At 43.3% G+C, this 13672-nt stretch overlaps 1 long non-coding RNA gene across 2 annotated transcripts; it reads right to left on the reverse strand.

Annotated features, from left to right (window-relative positions):
* Positions 1-335: 335 nt before the first annotated feature.
* On the reverse strand, positions 336-2478 carry LOC124055977. Of its 2 annotated transcripts, XR_006842922.1 has the most exons (6): positions 2287-2478; positions 1323-1457; positions 1133-1201; positions 862-911; positions 639-740; positions 336-501 (listed from the first exon to the last, which is right to left on the reverse strand). It is a non-coding gene; the product is annotated as an uncharacterized LOC124055977 (long non-coding RNA). The 2 variants fall into 2 exon arrangements; XR_006842921.1 differs by lacking the exon at positions 2287-2478 and having other exon boundaries at positions 1323-1772.
* Between the last annotated feature and the right edge of the window lie 11194 nt (positions 2479-13672).

Genomic DNA, 13672 nt, shown 5'->3' on the forward strand with positions numbered 1-13672 from the left:
TAGGCAGGAATTTCCACCCCTTCCCAAACCTAAAAAACAGGCAGCCTATCAGAAGTCTCTTCACTTGGGGCCAAAACCAAGGCTAATTGACCATATCTTAAATAGCCATGAGGAAGGACTAATAGACCTCCCTCCTCCTCAGGAGCAGTCCACACCTAAGGTGGTGGAACGTACATCCGGCTCCCTTTTGGCTCAGAATACAAGGAAACTTCCTCTAGTGCCACTTTCCCCCATTGTCTGTATTAAAAAACTCACAGCAGTGGAAACAGCAAAACTAGTATCCCAGATTCACCCCCACCCCTCCAGAACAGCTCCTGGCTCCTCTGCTCCTCCGGTGCCTGCTCCTCTTCCCCCTGTCCCCCATCCCTCTCCCCTTCCACGCCGTGCTCCCTCCCGGAACAGCGCTCGGGATGGTGAGACTCCTTCGAGGGATAATTTCACTGGCTCGGACCGATCAGCTTCTGGAGAAGACTTTATCAGCCCCCGTAGAACAGGAAAACCCTGGAAAGAAAAAAGAGGGAAAAAGAGAGCCTGTGGCAAAAGTCATCTTAAGTACAAGCACAACAACCAGTCTAGTAATCAGCCACCTCTAACTGGGCTTATATTGTCAAATGTAGCTGTCCTAGAGGAAGACTCACCTATTACAGTTTTAACTCCTGATCCGTCTGCTTCCCCTGTAGGACCGGCAATAACATCGGGCCTGTCCTTGGACCCCCAGCCAGAGAGGGTGGTGACTTTGTCTATCCCAACAGAGGTGGTGAGGAAAAACATGATGAGATGTGGGTCTGATAAGCATAAAACTGCTGACGACCAAAATAGAAACAACTTCTCTGATCCCCCCACCTCAAAAACTGTACCTACCTCTGGCGAGGGGGATCCACACAGCCACCTGGCCCTGCCATGCATGGTACCTGCAAAACAACAAACCAACTTGGAACAGAACAATTGCAATTCAAACTCTAAAATAACCTTACCTGTATGTCATAAGGCTAGACCAGGATCAAAACTAATAGACTGGAGTCTCCGAGGCACAAAACCTATTTGGCTCATAGGGGACTCCAATCTGAACCGTATCCCAGCCTATAATAACAGCCAAATACAAATTGACAGCTATCCAGGAGCATCCACTTACCATCTGTGGAGACTCCTGGAAAAAACTCTCCCTCATCCACATGTGAAGGTGGTGGTGCTGTCCGTGGGACTGAATAATAGAAACCAGGACCCACATAAAACAACCAATAAACAACTGAGAATACTGTTCAAGAGAGCACAGACAGCATTTCCTAATGCTGGTATTTTTTTTCCTCTGATTAATTACTCACCTACTCTCCCGCAGGAGCAGAAGAACAACCTGGCAGCAATTAATCACTGTATCTCCCTTCACCTTCCTTTCCTCAGCCCAATTCCTGAAAATCAGTTTGTCACAACTGCAGATAGCATCCACTGGACACCCACCACTGCAGAAACAATATTTAAACATTGGTGTCTGGAATTGCAGTTAAATTTTTAGACTCACCTCAGCCGACACGGGCACCCGGAGGAGAGAATAACGCTCTTCTTCTCCCCTCCGAATCACCGCCTCGCCCCGCCCCAACTGTAGCACGCTCGATTAATTTACGACCGTTTACGCAGGACCGGACCGTTACCGTCGCTCCGGAATTCACCTGGGGCTCGGAATCGAATATTCTAAATTTAGCAACACTATTCCGACCCAATCAAGCCCAAATTAATCTGTTGGAGAAGGGACTCACCTTTATTCCGCCCCCACGCACTTTCGATACAGAGGAATTGCGCAGGGATCTATATCAATATCACAGAAAAATAAAGCTTTTGGATTATTTTCGGAATGCAGAATCAAATAAAATGCCGTTCACTTTTCCTTCTAATTGGGAACCTGCGTGGGAATATGTGGACGATAAAGTAAAAGAATTAATTCGGCAAGACGTACGTAGTCTTAATAACTATATCCCACCCACAATACAAAAAAATAATACGTCTTCACCGGAAGAAGTTATCAGGTCTCTTCAGAATAATCCCCATATAGTAATAAAGCCGGCAGATAAGGGATCAAAAATAGTTATAATGGACAAGCAACAATATGCTCTGGAGGCTAAAAGACAGCTGTCAAACACGACTTATTATAAACCTGTACAGTCGAGCCTCCAACATATAACACAAAATAGAATCCGCTTAATAATTCAAAACTTATATCAGAAGAAATATATATCAGCTAAACAACGGGATTTTCTATTTGGCCCTGATAATCCTCGTGAACGGCGTTTTTACCTGCTGCCGAAGATCCATAAGGAACCACATACATGGACGGTTCCGCATACGATCCCTCCTGGCAGACCGATCGTCTCAGACTGTAGCAGTGTGACATACAACATTTCTCAATACATCGACTTCTTCTTAGGCCCCCTCTCCACTAGACATCCGAGTTATTTAAAGGATACTTACCATTTTATTGACAAAATCCGTTCGCTAATTCTACCGAGTGAAGCTGTCCTATTTACCATCGATATAGACAGCTTATATACTAATATAGATACTCGCGTGGGACTACAAGCTATTCGCACTATATTTAACAGATACCCAGATAGAAATAGACCGGATGAAGAAATATTACAGCTATTAGAAATCTGCCTAACCTGTAATGATTTTACTTTCGACAAACAATATTATGTTCAGGTCCAGGGAACAGCTATGGGACACAGGTACGCCCTCTCCTACGCGAACCTCTATATGAGTGAATGGGAGCGGAGCGCACTTCAAAAATGTCCCTTCCAGCCATCTTTTTATTTTCGATTCTTGGATGACATCATAGGAGCCTGGGAACATGGAGAGGAGAATTTTTTACAATTCATCCATATTTTAAATCACCATCACCCCTCCATCAAAGTGAAACATCACCTGGACTCGAAGGAGGTCAATTTCCTGGACACTACGGTCTACTTTCAACATATTAATAAACAAAGTAAAAAATTATGCACCAAGGTTTACTTTAAACCAACAGATACCCACGCGCTGCTGCACAAAAGCAGCTTTCACCCTAAACACACGTTCAGAGGAATAGTTAAATCTCAAATTATTAGATTTTACCGTATTTGTTCATGTCCGATGGATTTGGAAGACGCTGTTTCAACTCTGTTTACCAGTCTGAGACGACGGGGCTACTCCAAACGCTTCCTCCGTTCTGTAAAAAGCAATACATTGGCATCTCTGCGGACCACCACAGGTGCTACTAATTTAAGCACCTCATCACAAAATGGCGACGGCCAAGTACGCAATATTAATAATTGCGCAGACGCAGTAGTGCCACTAATTACCACCTTCTCCAATCACTATACAGGGCTACAGAATATATTGAAGAATAATTTTCAGCACTTTATGATGGACCACTCACTCTTAAAAAATTATAGGATAATCTCTGCATTTAGGAAAAATAAAAATTTAAAAGATGTATTGGTTAAGGCCTCCTTTGGGAAAAATATGAAGGAGAAGCCACAGGATCAGTGGATTTTTAAACATAGGAAATTCCTATACAATCCCCACAGTGGCAGAGGAATCTCAGTGAATGGAAACTTTTCCATTAGAGAGAAAAATGTGGTCTATTGTTTACAATGTCCAGTATGCAATCTATTATACATAGGAGAGACAGGAAACACAATCCTGGCCAGGTTGAAACAACACCTTTATAACATTAGGGAAGGTAGACGACAAACTCCACTGGTCAACCACTTCCGTTCCCACTCTACCACACAACAGTTAATTGTTATGGGTCTGGAGACTTGCCCGACGTGGACGGGAGGCCAACGAAGATGGAGGGAGAGGTGCTGGATTGACAGGCTGAAGACTCGGATCCCTCTGGGTCTTAATGTGACTTAGTAATCTTACTGTGTGGGGGGAGAGGGGGAGGGGAGAGGGAAGAGGACACAATCCATGCCATTTTTGCTTTTTTAACAGGAATAAGTACGACCTGTAGAAATAAATAAATAAATCATTGTCTTACCTGAACATTGGATCTCGTTGCTTTTATTGATGACAACTTGTCGTTTGCTGAAAACCTCGACAGTAGAAAAACAAAACAGAATTCTGTTGTTCTATGGGTAGTAATATTATGGTCTCTTAATAAAATTACCATATTATACTTTTCTTTTTTAACTGTTCCCTCTTACTAAAGTTCTTATTATTGGGCATTATTGCATGAATTTGTAAGGCTTGAATACCTTGTTGTTACATTGGATTTTATTGTGTGTATATAATGAATTAACCCTATTAAGCATGAACTGACTGACAATTTGTGAATGAAATAACCTTGTGTAGTATGAAATAATTTATTGAACACGCATGATTTGCCGTGAACAGCACTTATTTTATTCCTATTTATTGCCCACCTTTTAACTTTTATTGTCTACTCATGAATTCTTGTATTTATTTACTAATTTATTGACTATTTATTTTTAACCTATTTTAGCACTTACTAAGAGACCTGCTCTACTTATACTTACCCACTAGAGGGACCCGACACATGCTTTGCTCATCAGGAAGACTGACCCAGGCAAGAACATCACTTAACAGGACATTCCTGAACCCCATGTAGAACATTTTAATATCCATAAAAAATTACATGGGATGAAGCTGTACCTGTACAGATAGACACCTTAATAGGGGACACAAAATACAGTTTCCTCTTTTTTTATATTTTTTATTTTTTACCCACACAAGGGATCTACCATGGCGGAGATTGTTGTCTTGTTCTTCTCTTCCTCTTCTTCTCCTCCTCCTCTCCTCCTGCTGGACCACAATTGTGGATTTAGCCTGCCACTCCTCCATCCTCGCTCATCCATTCTTTTAATAATGATTCTCCAATTCTTTTCTCCTGTAGGCCTGAACAACTTCCAGCATACATCACTGCTCCTGTGTTTTTTTTCCTGCCCACCACCAGTACCGTTGTTTCTGACCTTAACCTGCCATGGCCCTGACCTTAACCATAACCGCACTTTTTAATAGACCCCCATCCCTATCCCTAATCCCAACCCCTGACCCCTTCCAGGTGTTAATCCCTAACCCTAACCACTACTACCCCCCACTCCTAACCCCAACCTCTGTCCCCACTCCAGGTCTTGATCCAACTTTAAACCCCCATACCTAACCCCAACCAGTTTGTTTTCTCCTTTTACTTACCTTAACCCCCATGCCTAACCCCAACCCCTTTGTTGTCCCTTTATTTACCTTAACCTCCATCCTTTTCCAGTCCCACATCTCCTTGCCTCTCTTAGGGGATTCCCTCTCCAGCCCCGGTGTTTGGTTTTTGGCCTCTCCTCCGCGTCGGGCCCCACGGACAGCATCCATTGCCGGACCTGGGACTGGTTGAGTCCATTTGGTGAGGACATCCCCGGTCCACTGGGAGACAGCACCAGACATCAGCTCAACGTTCCCCTGAGAGGAGTAGAGGAAACAGGACATACATAAAAAGAACACTTTTTTATATTAAATTATGATTCAACCACTTACCTTTTTGAACAGCTCCTGTAGATCCTGGAACCATTAAACTGGCCGCAGACTCCCTGTAGACCCTGAAAAGAAACACACATACATATACACATGATGGTGGGAAGAAAAATGAACGGCCTTACCTGGAATCCCTGTGCCAGTGCATTACAAGTCACAATCTGAAAAAAATGAGACTATTGTTTCCCTAACCTAACCTAGCCAGTTGCCAGGGATCTGGATATGCTGTGTTCCCACACCCCCATCACACTTTACTCTTTAAAGGGAGGGGGGGGGTTCCATCCATCCACATTCCTTCTTTTTTAATCCCTTTTATATATTTTTTTATTGTATTATCTTATAAACATTTTTTCTTTTACTTATCTTACTTACCTTAGTGGTCCCTGTTCCTTTAAAACTTAGCCAGGTACACCCCTCTACTAACCAATCAGAGGAAGCCACTGAAGCTTGTGGGAGGGAACCTGTTTTCCCTCCTACAACTCTTCAAATATGGCTGGGCCTCTTCTCACTGCAAATCCCTCTGAAGAAGCAGGAAAAATCTGCGAAACGTTAGGGAATCTGACTGCATCGGGCCAAACCAAGGACCTTTTTAACCATAATTTTATGGTTTTAACACCCCACTGTCAGTTTTTCTGCAGTGTGTGGTTTTTATTGTACCTTTTATTTTTCTTAATAATAAAGTTACTTTTTAACAGTTAGAGTGAGCCACCTGCCACTTGGAATTTTTTTATCACCACCAATATCTGGAAAGCAGCTTTTACATCACCTACAGGAGGACTGAACAACAAACTGTGTTGCTAATGGACATCTGACCTGTTTTCCACCAACAAGTCTACAGACTCTGTTTTACAGATACAGAAAGAGGTGGATTACCAGCAACTGCTCCTGGGGACTGCTGCTACAGAACTCCGGCCTGGTGAGCCATCGGGCCCAGGCACAGGTAGGTCTCACTCTAACGATGGTGTTTATCCACAGGTCCCAGGCAGCCCGATCCAGCCTTCCAGTGAGTAATAGAGGACCCTACAGGAACAAAGACCCAAACATACAGAAGACTGACACACACAGGGCAGACAGGGCACAAGCAGCCATAGTAGCCCCGCTACCATTAGCTCTGGATGTAGCTACTAGGCAGTCAGCTAAAGCCTTCTTTAAATTGTTGCAGGCTGTACATCATAAAGAAATCATAGATCATGCTATTGCTACTCAGAGCCCACCACAGGGCATGTACAAACAGATTAAAAAATTGACAGCTTTTATTAAACCCTCCTCACCTTCAGACACGGTCAGACAGGCTGTAGCCAGTAACACTGAGGCCTGGATGAACAGAAACCTTTCCATTCTACAAGAGCATTATCAGACAATAATCAACACAATCAGCAGTACTTCCTTTAATGAGACAGCATTTCAGATTGCAGTTAACTGGGCCAGAAAACGCTACAGAGCAAAATTGAGCTCTCAGACTGTGCAGAACGCACAGGCTGCAATACAACCCCATATAAATTCACCACTTACCTGTAGCGCCCCATCTCAACCACCTACAGAACCACTGGCGGATGGTATGGACCCCAAGGGGCTAAATCTGGGAGACAGGCAGGAATTTCCGCCCCTTCCCAAACCTAAAAAACAGGCAGCCTATCAGAAGTCTCTTCACTTGGGGCCAAAACCAAGGTTAATTGACCATATCTTAAATAGCCATGAGGAAGGACTAATAGACCTCCCTCCTCCTCAGGAGCAGTCCACACCTAAGGTGGTGGAACGTACATCCGGCTCCCTTTTGGCTCAGAATACAAGGAAACTTCCTCTAGTGCCACTTTCCCCCATTGTCTGTATTAAAAAACTCACAGCAGTGGAAACAGCAAAACTAGTGTCCCAGATTCACCCCCACCCCTCCAGAACAGCTCCTGACTCCTCTGCTCCTCCGGTGCCTGCTCCTCTTCCCCCTGTCCCCCATCCCTCTCCCCTTCCACGCCGTGCTCCCTCCCGGAACAGCGCTCGGGATGGTGAGACTCCTTCGAGGGATAATTTCACTGGCTCGGACCGATCAGCTTCTGGAGAAGACTTTATCAGCCCCCGTAGAACAGGAAAACCCTGGAAAGAAAAAAGAGGGAAAAAGAGAGCCTGTGGCAAAAGTCACTTTAAGTATAAGCACAACAACCAGTCTAGTAATCAGCCACCTCTAACTGGGCTTATATTGTCAAATGTAGCTGTCCTAGAGGAAGACTCACCTATTACAGTTTTAACTCCTGATCCGTCTGCTTCCCCTGTAGGACCGGCAATAACATCGGGCCTGTCCTTGGACCCCCAGCCAGAGAGGGTGGTGACTTTGTCTATCCCAACAGAGGTGGTGAGGAAAAACATGATGAGATGTGGGTCTGATAAGCATAAAACTGCTGACGACCAAAATAGAAACAACTTCTCTGATCCCCCCACCTCAAAAACTGTACCTACCTCTGGCGAGGGGGATCCACACAGCCACCTGGCCCTGCCATGCATGGTACCTGCAAAACAACAAACCAACTTGGAACAGAACAATCGCAATTCAAACTCTAAAATAACCTTACCTGTATGTCATAAGGCTAGACCAGGATCAAAACTAATAGACTGGAGTCTCCGAGGCACAAAACCTATTTGGCTCATAGGGGACTCCAATCTGAACCGTATTCCAGCCTATAATAACAGCCAAATACAAATTGACAGCTATCCAGGAGCATCCACTTACCATCTGTGGAGACTCCTGGAAAAAACTCTCCCTCATCCACATGTGAAGGTGGTGGTGCTGTCCGTGGGACTGAATAACAGAAACCAGGACCCACATAAAACAACCAATAAACAACTGAGAATACTGTTCAAGAGAGCACAGACAGCATTTCCTAACGCTGGTATTTTTTTTCCTCTGATTAATTACTCACCTACTCTCCCGCAGGAGCAGAAGAACAACCTGGCAGCAATTAATCACTGTATCTCCCTTCACCTTCCTTTCCTCAGCCCAATTCCTGAAAATCAGTTTGTCACAACTGCAGATAGCATCCACTGGACACCCACCACTGCAGAAACAATATTTAAACATTGGTGTCTGGAATTGCAGTTAAATTTTTAGACTCACCTCAGCCGACACGGGCACCCGGAGGAGAGAATAACGCTCTTCTTCTCCCCTCCGAATCACCGCCTCGCCCCGCCCCAACTGTAGCACGCTCGATTAATTTACGACCGTTTACGCAGGACCGGACCGTTACCGTCGCTCCGGAATTCACCTGGGGCTCGGAATCGAATATTCTAAATTTAGCAACACTATTCCGACCCAATCAAGCCCAAATTAATCTGTTGGAGAAGGGACTCACCTTTATTCCGCCCCCACGCACTTTCGACACAGAGGAATTGCGCAGGGATCTATATCAATATCACAGAAAAATAAAGCTTTTGGATTATTTTCGGAATGCAGAATCAAATAAAATGCCGTTCACTTTTCCTTCTAATTGGGAACCTGCGTGGGAATATGTGGACGATAAAGTAAAAGAATTAATTCGGCAAGACGTACGTAGTCTTAATAACTATATCCCACCCACAATACAAAAAAATAATACGTCTTCACCGGAAGAAGTTATCAGGTCTCTTCAGAATAATCCCCATATAGTAATAAAGCCGGCAGATAAGGGATCAAAAATAGTTATAATGGATAAGCAACAATATGCTCTGGAGGCTAAAAGACAGCTGTCAAACACGACTTATTATAAACCTGTACAGTCGAGCCTCCAACATATAACACAAAATAGAATCCGCTTAATAATTCAAAACTTATATCAGAAGAAATATATATCAGCTAAACAACGGGATTTTCTATTTGGCCCTGATAATCCTCGTGAACGGCGTTTTTACCTGCTGCCGAAGATCCATAAGGAACCACATACATGGACGGTTCCGCATACGATCCCTCCTGGCAGACCGATCGTCTCAGACTGTAGCAGTGTGACATACAACATTTCTCAATACATCGACTTCTTCTTAGGCCCCCTCTCCACTAGACATCCGAGTTATTTAAAGGATACTTACCATTTTATTGACAAAATCCGTTCGTTAACTCTACCGAGTGAAGCTGTCCTATTTACCATCGATATAGACAGCTTATATACTAATATAGATACTCGCGTGGGACTACAAGCTATTCGCACTATATTTAACAGATACCCAGATAGAAATAGACCGGATGAAGAAATATTACAGCTATTAGAAATCTGCCTAACCTGTAATGATTTTACTTTCGACAAACAATATTATGTTCAGGTCCAGGGAACAGCTATGGGACACAGGTACGCCCCCTCCTACGCAAACCTCTATATGAGTGAATGGGAGCGGAGCGCACTTCAAAAATGTCCCTTCCAGCCATCTTTTTATTTTCGATTCTTGGATGACATCATAGGAGCCTGGGAACATGGAGAGGAGAATTTTTTACAATTCATCCATATTTTAAATCACCATCACCCCTCCATCAAAGTGAAACATCACCTGGACTCGAAGGAGGTCAATTTCCTGGACACTACGGTCTACTTTCAACATATTAATAAACAAAGTAAAAAATTATGCACCAAGGTTTATTTTAAACCAACAGATACCCACGCGCTGCTGCACAAAAGCAGCTTTCACCCTAAACACACGTTCAGAGGAATAGTTAAATCTCAAATTATTAGATTTTACCGTATTTGTTCATGTCCGATGGATTTGGAAGACGCTGTTTCAACTCTGTTTACCAGTCTGAGACGACGGGGCTACTCCAAACGCTTCCTCCGTTCTGTAAAAAGCAATACATTGGCATCTCTGCGGACCACCACAGGTGCTACTAATTTAAGCACCTCATCACAAAATGGCGACGGCCAAGTACGCAATATTAATAATTGCGCAGACGCAGTAGTGCCACTAATTACCACCTTCTCCAATCACTATACAGGGCTACAGAATATATTGAAGAATAATTTTCAGCATTTTATGATGGACCACTCACTCTTAAAAAATTATAGGATAATCTCTGCATTTAGGAAAAATAAAAATTTAAAAGATGTATTGGTTAAGGCCTCCTTTGGGAAAAATATGAAGGAGAAGCCACAGGATCAGTGGATTTTTAAACATAGGAAATTCCTATACAATCCCCACAGTGGCAGAGGAATCTCAGTGAATGGAAATTTTTCCATTAGAGAGAAAAATGTGGTCTATTGTTTACAATGTCCAGTATGCAATCTATTATACATAGGAGAGACAGGAAACACAATCCTGGCCAGGTTGAAACAACACCTTTATAACATTAGGGAAGGTAGACGACAAACTCCACTGGTCAACCACTTCCGTTCCCACTCTACTACACAACAGTTAATTGTTATGGGTCTGGAGACTTGCCCGACGTGGACGGGAGGCCAAAGAAGATGGAGGGAGAGGTGCTGGATTGACAGGCTGAAGACTCGGATCCCTCTGGGTCTTAATGTGACTTAGTAATCTTACTGTATGGGGGGAGAGGGGGAGGGGAGAGGGAAGAGGACACAATCCATGCCATTTTTGCTTTTTTAACAGGAATAAGTACGACCTGTAGAAATAAATAAATAAATCATTGTCTTACCTGGACATTGGGTCTCGTTGCTTTTATTGATGACAACTTGTCGTTTGCTGAAAACCTCGACAGTAGAAAAACAAAACAAAATTCTGTTGTTCTATGGGTAGTAATATTATGGTCTCTTAATAAAATTACCATATTATACTCTTCTTTTTTAACTGTTCCCTCTTACTAAAGTTCTTATTATTGGGCATTACTGCATGAACTTGTAAGGCTTGAATACCTTGTTGTTACATTGGATTTTATTGTGTGTATATAATGAATTAACCCTATTAAGCATGAACTGACTGACAATTTGTGAATGAAATAACCTTGTGTAGTATGAAATAATTTATTGAAAACGCATGATTTGCCGTGAACAGCACTTATTTTATTCCTATTTATTGCCCACATTTTAACTTTTATTGTCCATCCATGAATTCTTGTATTTATTTACTAATTTATTGACTATTTATTTTTAACCTATTTTTGCACTTACTAAGAGACCTGCTCTACTTATACTTACCCACTAGAGGGACCCGACACATGCTTTGTTCATCAGGAAGACTGACCCAGGCAAGAACATCACTTAACAGGACACTCCTGAACCCCATGTAGAACATTTTAATATCCATAAAAAATTACATGGGATGAAGCTGTACCTATACAGATAGACACCTTAATAGGGGATACAAAATACAGTTTCCTCTTTTTTTATATATTTTTTTATTTTTTACCCACACAAGGGATCTACCATGGCCGGGATTGTTGTCTTGTTCTTCTCTTCCTCTTCTTCTCCTCCTCCTCTCCTCCTGCTGGACCACAATTGTGGATTTAGCCTGCCACTCCTCCATCCTCGCTCATCCATTCTTTCAATAATGATTCTCCAATTCTTTTCTCCTGTAGGCCTGAACAACTTCCAGTATATATCACTGTTCCTGTGGTTTTTTTTCCCGCCCACCACCGGTACCGTTGTTCCTAACCTTAACCTGCCACGGCCCTGACCTTAACCATAACCGCACTTTTTAATAGACCCCCATCCCTATCCCTATCCCTAATCCCAACCCCTGACCCCTTCCAGGTGTTAATCCCTGACCCTAACCACTACTACCCCCCACTCCTAACCCCAACCTCTGTCCCCACTCCAGGTCTTGATCCAACTTTAAACCCCCATACCTAACCCCAACCAGTTTGTTTTCTCCTTTTATTTACCTTAACCCCCATGCCTAACCCCAACCCCTTTGTTGTCCCTTTATTTACCTTAACCTCCATCCTTTTCCAGTCCCACATCTCCTTGCCTCTCTTAGGGGATTCCCTCTCCAGCCCCGGTGTTTGGTTTTTGGCCTCTCCTCCGCGTCGGGCCCCACGGACAGTATCCATTGCCGGACCTGGGATTGGTTGAGTCCATTTGGTGAGGACATCCCCGGTCCACTGGGAGACAGCACCAGACATCGGCTCAACGTTCCCCTGAGAGGAGTAGAGGAGACAGGACATACACAAAAAGAACATTTTTTTACATTAAATTATGATTCAACCACTTACCTTTTTGAACAGCTCCTGTAGATCCTGGAACCATTAAACTGGCCGCAGACTCCCTGTAGACCCTGAAAAAAGAAACACACATATATATATACACACGATTGTGGAAAAAAAAAAAAATGAACGGTCTTACCTGAATCCCTGTGCCAGTGCACTACAAGTCACAATCCCGGAAAAAAATGAGACTATTGTTTCCCTAACCTAACCTAGCCAGTTGCCAGGGATTTGGATTTGCTGTGTTCCCACACCCCCATCACACTTTACTCTTTAAAGGGAGGGGGGGTTCCATCCATCCACACTCTTTCTTTTTTAATCCCTTTTATATATATTTTTATTGTATTATTTTATAAACATTTTTCTTTTACTTATCTTACTTACCTTAGTGGTCCCTGTTCCTTTAAACCTTAGCCAGGTACACCCCTCTACTAACCAATCAGAGGAAGCCACTGAAGCTTGTGGGAGGGAACCTGTTTTCCCTCCTACAACTCTTCAAATATGGCTGGGCCTCTTCTCACTGCAAATCCCTCTGAAGAAGCAGGAAAAATCTGCGAAACGTTAGGGAATCTGACTGCATCGGGCCAAACCAAGGACCTTTTTAACCATAATTTTATGGTTTTAACACCCCACTGTCAGTTTTTCTGCAGTGTGTGGTTTTTATTGTACCTTTTATTTTTCTTAATAATAAAGTTACTTTTTAACAGTTAGAGTGAGCCACCTGCCACTTGGAATTTTTTTTATCACCACCAATAACTGGAAAGCAGCTTTTACATCACCTACAGGAGGACTAAACAACAAACTGTGTTGCTAATGGACATCTGACCTGTTTTCCACCAACAAGTCTACAGACTCTGTTTTACAGATACAGAAAGAGGTGGATTACCAGCAACTGCTCCTGGGGACTGCTGCTACAGAACTCCGGCCTGGTGAGCCATCGGGCCCAGGCACAGGTAGGTCTCACTCTAACGATGGTGTTTATCCACAGGTCCCAGGCAGCCCGATCCAGCCTTCCAGTGAGTAATAGAGGACCCTACAGGAACAAAGACCCAA

This window comes from Scatophagus argus, unplaced genomic scaffold (assembly GCF_020382885.2).
Source record: "Scatophagus argus isolate fScaArg1 unplaced genomic scaffold, fScaArg1.pri scaffold_41_ctg1, whole genome shotgun sequence".
Lineage (NCBI taxonomy): Eukaryota > Metazoa > Chordata > Actinopteri > Scatophagidae > Scatophagus > Scatophagus argus.